The sequence below is a fragment of the Moschus berezovskii genome, chromosome 3 (genome assembly GCF_049115385.1).
Source record: "Moschus berezovskii isolate FMDL1 chromosome 3, NW_MosBer_1.0, whole genome shotgun sequence".
Classification (NCBI taxonomy): Eukaryota; Metazoa; Chordata; class Mammalia; order Artiodactyla; family Moschidae; genus Moschus; species Moschus berezovskii.
Window position 1 is genome coordinate 85,688,876 of NC_142462.1, and position 9,812 is coordinate 85,698,687.

Below are 9,812 nucleotides of genomic sequence, written 5' to 3' on the forward strand. Positions count from 1 at the left end.
AGTTTAAAAAAAGAGAGAGATAGAGAGACAGGGCCAAGGCTAAGGAACTGAGCGCAGACCCCAGGTTCCTCTGCCTTTCAGCCTCAGATCAGATTTTTATCAGGAGTCGATGATCATGGCTTTCTCTTTCGTTAAAATTCCTGTCTCTAGATATCCTCTTAGATGGAAAGAAAAATGTCACTGTAGCTTCAGACACAGTGAGAAATGGGCCTGCTCCCATCCACACACCAGGCACTTTTTCTGGCACCCAGTCCTTGGAAACCAGGTAGCTATTGACAAGAAAAAGGCAGTTCTATATTTACTGAGAAAAATCTCCAAGGTCTGTAAGATTAGGCAAGTAAAATTTCCAAGTCAAGTAAAAATAGGAAGGCACAGAACATGCTATTGTTTGTGCACAAACAAGTAAAAGGAATGTATGCGTCATTGTGATTTTAAATGTGTGGACTATTTTAAGAAGAATGTGTAAGAAGTTGGCCCGCCTTGCAGGGGAAGGTGTGAAATTAGGCGACTGAGGAAGAGCCTGGTCTTCCCTTCACACTCTTTTTTTAGCCCTCTAGATTCACATTATCTAGGAAATACTACATTATTTGGTATAATCAGGTCCTTACATTATCAGTTATATTATCTATCTCAGGAATCTTGAAGGCTAAGTCACTTCAGTCCTACCCAAACCTGTGCAACCCCATGAACTATAGCCCGCCAGGCTCCTCTTTCCATTGGATTCTCCAGGCAAGAATACTTGAGTGGTTTGCTGTTTCCTTCTCTAAGGGAATCTTCCCGACCCAGGAATAGAATCCATACCTCTTATATCTACCTGCATTGGCACAGGTTCTTTACCACTAGCGCCACCTGGGAAGCCCCATCTCAAGAAGAACCAAGTTAAAATTAATTTACTAGATCTTTTTCCAGCCACTTCACTGGCTCTGTGGCCCTCACCAAGTTACTTGCCTTGTGTTCTGCCACTACTATATCAATAAATTGTCATACACACACTTCTCCTTGCCCCCAGCATCTCCTCAACAACAATAAAATTAAGGCTGGTGAAAAACAAAAATTCCAATTGGAAGTTCATGGTCATTTTGGTCATATTTTTACAGTTTCTGGTTCAGGAGGTGAAAACAGTTCTGAATTTTATAACATTATTTTTTTAGGTTAGTTCCTAAAGGATTTCACTTCCAACGAAGAATCTGTGCTCTGAATTTTCTCTCTGACCTCCTCAATGTAGAATCAGAGTACCCACTTGAAGCCTATCTCCAAAGCAGGATTAGAAACACAGACATTGAGAATGGACATGTGGACACAGTGGGGAACGTGGGATGAATTGGGAGGCTGGGATAATAGGAACCTGCTACAAAGCACAGGAAGCTCAGCTTGGTGCTCTGTGATGACTAGAGGGGTAGGATGCCGGTAGGGTGGGAGGGAGGTCCAAAAGGCTGGGGATAAATATATGCATATGGCTGATTCACTTCATTGTGCAATAGAAACTAACACGACATTGTAAAGCAATTATACTCCTTTTTTTTTTTAAAGAAATGTTTTCTTAATGACACACACGAAAGAAAGAATCATACAGTAAATATCTGGAGCCTGCCTACTGTGTGCCTGGCAGTTTGCCAGGCCTGGACAGTTCACGCAGTTCTGCATTTGCCCAGTGGGATCCCTCCCTCCCTCTCTGAGGTCTCAGTCACTCTGCACGTAGTGGAAATTCCTTGGAAATTCTTCTCCTGGCTGATCGATTTCCCAAACATTTCCCTGGCTTGCCTCATAGCAGCAGTAAACCAAATGGCCATCAACCCAAAGAGAGAGCTCTCCCTGCTCCCAACCCCATCAGCACGAATGGACAGGGCCCTTCCTCAAGGCCTGTGCAGGTCATTTGTCCCTCTGTCCTGTGAGGATGAGCTGCCCTCCCCTGGCAAGTCGAGAGGTGGCTGCTCCTGTGCTCATTTCTGGGTGCATCCTGGATGCCAGGTCCTGCTGCCCACTGGCCGGCATCCACAGCCAGGAGAGGCCTTCCATGTCCCCTGTGGTCTGACTCCCAGGGTCTGGCCTCTATTAGCACAAGGAGGCACTCCTGCTAGAGGCCCTGAGGTATAGAGTGGGCCAGAGATGGAGCCCCTCCTTAAGTGTTGTAGCCTTGGAACCTCAACCCACCTCCCATCTTCTTAGCCCGGTAAACCCCTGCTCATTTTCCAGGCTTATGGTCTCCCCTCCCCACACCGATGGAAAAAAAAGAAAATTATTGTCATATCTTCATGACTTTCTTCTTGCTGTTCTCCATGCTCAAGTTTTCCTCACGCTACCACCCACATCTCCCTATCATCCTCATCTTCATGGCATTAGTCCTGCCCTTCCTGACACCCAGAACTCCTTCCTGCCCCTTTCCCATTCTCCAGGGCCCACCCAAAGCTCCTCTCCCCTGAGAAGCTTTCTGGGCGGCTCCCAGGTAAAATGAACTGCCCTCGTCTGCACTTCCAAAGAGTGTGACAATGGGTGACAGGGATACCAAAGAGCTGCAGAAACCTGCATTTACCTGTGTGCCTCCTGCCAAACTGGGTGGACAGGGAACAGGCTCCCACAGGCCCCTGCCCCATCCATACCTGGGACACTAATAGGTGGCCCAGCCCATCCTCCCAAGGACTGTAGAATCCAACAGCCAGGCTCAACTGGAGGCAGGGCATGGAGAGCAGGGAGTGGTGGGGGAATGGGGAGCTGTGACTTCCTATATGTGTACTATGTGTTCCTGGCACCAAGCTGTGCTTGCCAGAGTTGTCAGGGGTCCTCCCCAGGAGCACTAGAGGTAGGGCTTATCGCACCAGCAGGAAGGAAGCCCCCTTTGCCCAAATCAAAACTGGTACCCTTCATGCCAAACCACATAGAGACATTTGATGTAGGGAAGGGTCAATACTGTCTGTGCCTGCAAGGGCAACTGGGAGTGTATCTGGGGGAGACAGGGTGAAAAGCAGCTTTAGGGGTACATGTGGGAAGTTTTCAGAGCTGGCTGTGGAATTTGCATTTTATCAATTAGGCAAAATGCCTAAGATGCCTTGCAGTCCACTTCCCTACCTGCCATTGTAAATTTTCTGCCTTCAGAGGAAAGGAAACCACTCTTCCCATTGCAGAAAAGCAAAGGAGCTCACATAATCCGGGCAGTCTTTCCAAGTGGCCCCAGGAGATAGGACCTGAATAGGGCTGCACACAACATCTTTGCTGATCATTTCATAATGATTTACAGCACACCATCTCTGGTTGCAGCTCCAAGAACCCATCTCTGAGAGTTTCATCAGCCCCAAACAGGCAGGCATGGGAGCCCCCAGCAAGCCCACCTGTGCTGATACCTTGGATTTCATGTCTAGCATATTGTGTAACCTCCCTGGGCCTCAGTTTCCTTGTCTGCAAAATGGGGATAATGCAGAGGCTGGCAGAGTCAGCCCTGAACAAATGTAAGCTGTCACCACCATTCTCAGCCACAGCGTGTATTCACAGAGCAGAGGCTGGGTACTCCCTGGATGATGAAACTGTGCAGGGCCTTCCGTCACCCACTGTTTCCAATTCTGCCTTCACACCGCGTGCTGCTTACTCACCAGCAGCCGGAAAATTGGGCAATCTCTGCTTTGAAAAACAATGCAAAGATCAAGGGCAAAACCAGGCTTTCAAAGGGAGAGAATGCTGCAATCCAGGGGATCCTCGAAGGGAAGTTGTTTTTAACCTGGGGGAAAAAAAACAAAAAGATATTCTGTTGTGTTCCCAATCGATTGACACACCGAATGATGTAAATCTTGCAAAGGCCTGGCCTGCTGGCCAGCTCCTAAGCGATGAAGGGCACCGCTCCACAGACTGAGGACAAGTCTACTCCCCCAGCTAGTCAAAGTGGAAAAGTAAACCTTGCTCTTGTCACGTCAACACAGCCCAGATCCCAAACACAGAAGCTCAGAGTGCCCAGACAGGGCCAGTGCCCAAGGGCCCCGTGGAAAGACCAGGGTTTACTCTGCTTTGGCAGGCCACCCATCCTGCATTCCCATTTGGGGTGCCATTGGGGCTGCAAAACAAGTGCCAGGCACATGGGCGGTGTTCAAGGATGATCTTTCCCCACCCTCCTCCTGCACCAGGGGCCTCAGGTGTAGTCTAGACCAGTCTCACATCACCTGAGTCTGGATAAAAATGCTTATTCTCAGGCCTCACCCAGACACTAACTCAGAAATTCTGTGGTAGGGCCTGGTCCTCTGTTTTCACAAGCTCTCTAAAGGACCCTGAGGCTCACTCAAGTTTGATGGCACAGGTTTAGAAGATTCCCCGCATCCCACTCCCATTCAAAATCACCCCATGAGAAGCTGGGAATGGAAAGTTCTGGGGAAGAGGCAAAGGATAGAATGTTGCTGGACACGGCTGGGGTGGGCTGCTTAGATCTTGGAAGGACCCAAGAGACTCGAGCCCTCTGGTTTCAGTTCTACTGCACAGCACAGACAAGCTGTGTGAGTCATTTCCAGCAAGACTTCACTGCCCCATGTACAAAGGAAGAGTCTGCCCCAGACCCCGGCATGAGCTGTGGGAAATCAGTAGCCTCTCTGCTACATTAGGCATCATATTGTGTGGTTAAGCGTTGATGGTCATTTCTTGGCGATGAGGCCTGTGGTTACATAGATGGATAGAGTGCCCGTGACTTATATGAGTAGGACAGACTGCCGCACCAGACTGGCCCATGACATCCCTCAGTAGGTCTACCTCCCCAGTTGTCCACACAAAGTCCTTAATATGTCTATGGGCCCATCAGTCAACCTCAAACATTCAGGATCCCCCTCACCAAACCCCATGCAACCAGCCCAAGGGCAGCAGGACCTCTCCCACACACACAGTGTGGCATGAAGTTACACAACTCTGCTAAATCTCTGACCTGGGCAAAGGGCAGGGACCCTGGGCAGAGAAGTAGGGGACGGTCTCCTACATTACAGTCTCTAGCAGTTACCCACATCGAGTGTGTACATCACAGGGGGAGGGGTCTCAGGCACATTAGAGAGCGAACATCTGTGGATGCCCTTGCTAGGAGTAAATAAGTGTTCGTTTGCGCCACACCATCTTCATCAGTTGGTATTGTCAATATCTGGATTTGGGTCATTCTTGGAGATCAAATTGCCAACATCCACTGGATCATGGAGAAAGCAAGAGAGTTCCAGAAAAACATCTATTTCTGCTTCATTGACTATGCCAAAGCCTTTGACTGTGTGGATCACAATAAACTGTGGAACATTCTGAAAGAGATGGGAATCCCAGACCACCTGACCTGCCTCTTGAGAAACCCGTATGCAGGTCAGGAAGCTACAGTTAGAACTGGACATGGAACAACAGACTGGTTCCAAATAGGAAAAGGAGTACGTCAAGGTTGTATATTGTCACCCTGCTTATTTAACTTATATGCAGAGTACATCATGCAGGACGCTGGACTGGAAGAAGCACAAGCTGGAATCAAGATTGCCGGGAGAAATATCAGTAACCTCAGATATGCAGATGATACCACCCTTATGGCAGAAAGTGAAGAGGAACTCAAAGGCCTCTTGATGAAAGTGAAAGAGGAGAGTGAAAAGGTTGGCTTGAAGCTCAACATTCAGAAAACGAAGATCATGGCATCTGGTCTCATCACTTCATGGGAAATAGATGGGGAAACAGAGGAAACAGTGTCAGACTTTATTTTTTTGGGCTCCAAAATCACCGTGGATGCTGATTGCAGCCAGGAAATTAAAAGACGTTTACTCCTTGGAAGGAAAGTTATGACCAACCTAGACAGTATATTAAAAAGCAGAGACATTACTTTGCCAACAAAGGTCCATCTAGTCAAGGCTATGGTTTTTCCAGTGGTCATGTATGGATGTGAGAGTTGGACTGTGAAGAAAGCTGATCGCCGAAGAATTGATGCTTTTGAACTGTGGTGCTGGAGAAGACTCTTGAGAGTCCCTTGGACTGCAAGGAGATCCAACCAGTCCATTCTGGGGGAGATCTATACTGGGTGTTCATTGGAAGGACTGATGCTAAAGCTGAAACTGCAATACTTTGGCCACCTCATGCGACGAGTTGACTCACTGGAAAAGACTCTGATGCTGGGAAGGATTGGGGGCAGGAGGAGAAGGGGACGACAGAGAATGAGATGGCTGGATGGCATCACCGACTCGATGGACATGAATTTGAGTGTACTCCGGGAGTTGGTGATGGACAGGGAGGCCTGGCGTGCTGTGATTCATGGGGTCGCAAAGAGTCGGTCACGACTGAGCAACTGAACTGAATAGTTGTGTGGTTGTATCTCTTTGTCATAATTTTCATTTCCCAGATGAAATATGAAGTGGAGCATTTTTTTCACGTGCTTAGTTACCATCTGTTTATCTTCCTTGTGGATGTGTCTTTAAGGCCTTTGACCATTATTAATGAAGCTGTTTTCTTATTTTTAAGTTTTAAGGGTTCTTTTAGCATTTTACCTAACAGTCCTTTATTAGATTTGTTTTTTGCAAATATTTCCTCCCAGTCTATGGGTTTTCTCCTCATTCTCTTGATATTTACTTTCTCAGATCCAGTTTTAAATTTATTGAAGTACAGCTTACGAATTTTTGTTTTCATGTATCATTTGTTTAGTGTTGTATCTGAAAAAGCCATCACCATATCCAAGGTCACCCAGGTTTTCTCCTAGGTAATCTAATAATTTATAATTTTGCATTTTACATTTAATTCTGTGATCCATTTTGAGTTAATTTTTGCAAAGAGTGTAAACCTGTGTCTAGATTGTTTTTTATTTTTTGCTTGAAGATGTGTAGTTGTTCCAGCACCATGTGTTGAAAAAATTATCTTATTACCCTTGTTCTTTTGTACGAGACCAGTTGATGGTATTAATGGGGCTCTATTTCAGACTCCCTAAACTTCCGCATTGCCTTGTTTGTCTATTAATTCAATACCACACTCCATACTATAGATCTATACATTTATATATTGTAATCTATTTGCTGTAGATTTATAATAAATCTTGAAATCATGTAATGTCAGTCTTCCAACTTTGTTCTTCATCAATACTGTGTTAGCTATTCTGAGTCTTTTTCCTGTCCATATAAAATTTAGAATCAGTTCGTCGACATCAACAAAGTAACTTAGTGATTTGATCGGGATTGTCTTGAGTCCATAGTCGAAGTAGGGAAGAACTGACATCTTGACAATATTGAGTCTTTCTGCTGCTGCTGCTGCTAAGTCACTCCAGTCGTGTCCGACTCTGTGCGACCCCACAGACAGAAGCCCACCAGGCTCCCCCAACCCTGGGATTCTCCAGGCAAGAACACTGGAGTGGGTTGCCATTTCCTTCTCCAATGTGTGAAAGTGGAAAGTGAAAGTGAAGTCGCTCAGTCGTGTCCGACCCTTAGCGACCCCACGGATTGCAGCCTACCAGGCTCCTCCATCCATGGGATTTTCTAGGCAAGAGTACTGGAGTGGCTTGCCATTGCCTTCTCCTATTGAGTCTTCCTATCCATGATTAAATTCCATTATTAAGTTTATTAAATTATTTATTAAATTTTTCTTTAATCTCTTTCATCAGAGTTTTATCTCATATAGATCTCATGCGAATCTTGTTACATTTATACACAAGTATTTCATTTGGGGGGATACTAAGGTAAATGACTGGAAAAGACTCTGATGCTAGGAGGGATTGGGGATGGGAGGAGACAGGGACGACAGAGAATGAGATGGCTGGATGGCATCACCGACTCGATGGACATGAGTTTGAGTGAACTCCAGGAGTTGGTGATGGACAGGGAGGCCTGGCGTGCTGTGATTCATGGGGTCGCAAAGAGTCGGGCATGACTAAGTGACTAAACTGAACTGAACTGAACTGAACTGAATGTAAATGGGTGTTGTTTTTAATTTCAAATTCCATTAATGTAATGCTGTTATTTTCAAAAGGGACTGACTTTTGTATACTAACCTGTATCCTGCAACCTTGCTAAAATGACTAATTAGTTGCAGGGATCTTTTTGCTGATTCTTCCAGATTTCTTTTTCCTAGATGGCCATGTCAGTCTGCAAATAAACCCAGTTTGAATTCTTCCTTCCCAATCTGTATACTTTTATTTCCTTTTCCTGTCTTACTGCATTACCTAGGACTTCGAGTACAATGTTGTATTGTAATGGTGAAAGAGGTCATCCTTTCCTGTGCCTGCTCCTATTGAGAAAGCTTTGAGCTTCTCACTATTAAGCATGACTTAGCTGTAGTTTTCTTGTAGATAATCATCAACAAGTTGAGAAAGTTCCCTTCTATTTTTAGTCTACTGAGTTTTTATCATGAATTGGTGTTGGATTTTGTCAAATGCATTTTCTGTGTCTATTGGTATTATTGTGTGGTACTTCCTTAACCTATTATGTGATAGAGTACATTAATTTTAGTGTTGATCCAGCCTGTATACCTGGGATAAATCCTATTTGGTCAAGTCATGTGATTCTTTTTAATACACTATTGGATTCAATTTTCTAATATTTTGTTGAGGATTTTTGTTTCTATGTTAATGAGAGACATTGGTCTGTAGTCTTCTTTTATTGTAATGTCTTCATCCATTTTTGGTGTAATGGTAATACTGGTCTCATAGAATGGACTAGGAATTATTCCCTCTGCTTCAGTATTCTACAAGATTATTATAGAGAATTGGTATAACTTCTTCCTTAAATGTTCAGTAGGATTCTATGTGGGTCTGGTGCTTTCTGTTTTGAAGAGAATTCTAGCATTTTCTCTTTACAAATTTGAATTATATTAAAGCAATATTTGTTCTTATTAATGACCTTTATGGATTTTATTCTCCTCCTATTATTGTAAAGTGGTACTTTACAAATGGTACCAACTATTAGCCTCTTATTTGTAACCTGGAGTCAAAGGCAACCCTGAGCATATTGGTTGTGTAGAAACTGTACTAAGAATTTATGTGTTGGGTATGGAATTTTAAAGTTGATGGACCACAGGAGTAGATCTGAATAAATAAAATATATATTTCGCTCCCAGGTCCTGGAGACAGGAGGTCCAGCCCAGCATGCCATGCAGGGCCACAGGAGAAGCACCAGAGTGGCCAAGAGATAGAGAACAAGAACAAGGGGGAGATCAAAGCCAGGGCCTTTCCTGGGGTCTCCTTGGGAAAGGCACGGCAGGGCAGGGTGTACAGCTTAGGACTGGCTAATTTGAATAATGCTAGTGGCTTTAAGGTATAAGGGTGACCTCTGGTTGTCTGGTACCTAGCCCTGGGGTGACTAAGGCAGAAGAATTTTGCTTCCAGGGAAGCATAGCCTAGATAGAATAGGCCTGGCTCTGGACTGATTGGTTCTTATACCAAAAACATGCTCCTGGATGAGCCCTTTTCTACCCAAGGAGAGCCAATATCTCCCCAGCCAGAAAGTTTCTAAGATGCCAAAACATCATCCTATTATACATCATATAATACAATACATCATCATATTATACAATACAGAAACAAGAGGTAATTCTTCATGCTGGAGTTCAGAAGAGGCAGCAATGTGAGGTGCGAGTGGAAACCACCAATGGAGGATGAGAACCGTAACAGCGTGGGCAAGAGTTATGCTGACTCATGCCCGTTGCTGAGGAGTGACCACGTGCCAAGCGCTATACTGAGGATTTCCTACACACGACCAGACACACCATGGGGTGACTCTCATCCTGGGCCCACACCTTCAAAATGACCAGACCCAAGCTCTGAGCCAGCCCTTCTACACCAAGAGCATTATTTGTACCTCTAATGCAGGTTTCAGTGTGGCAGACTAGCAGGCATGTGCGTGCCTGCAACTTGGACTTGA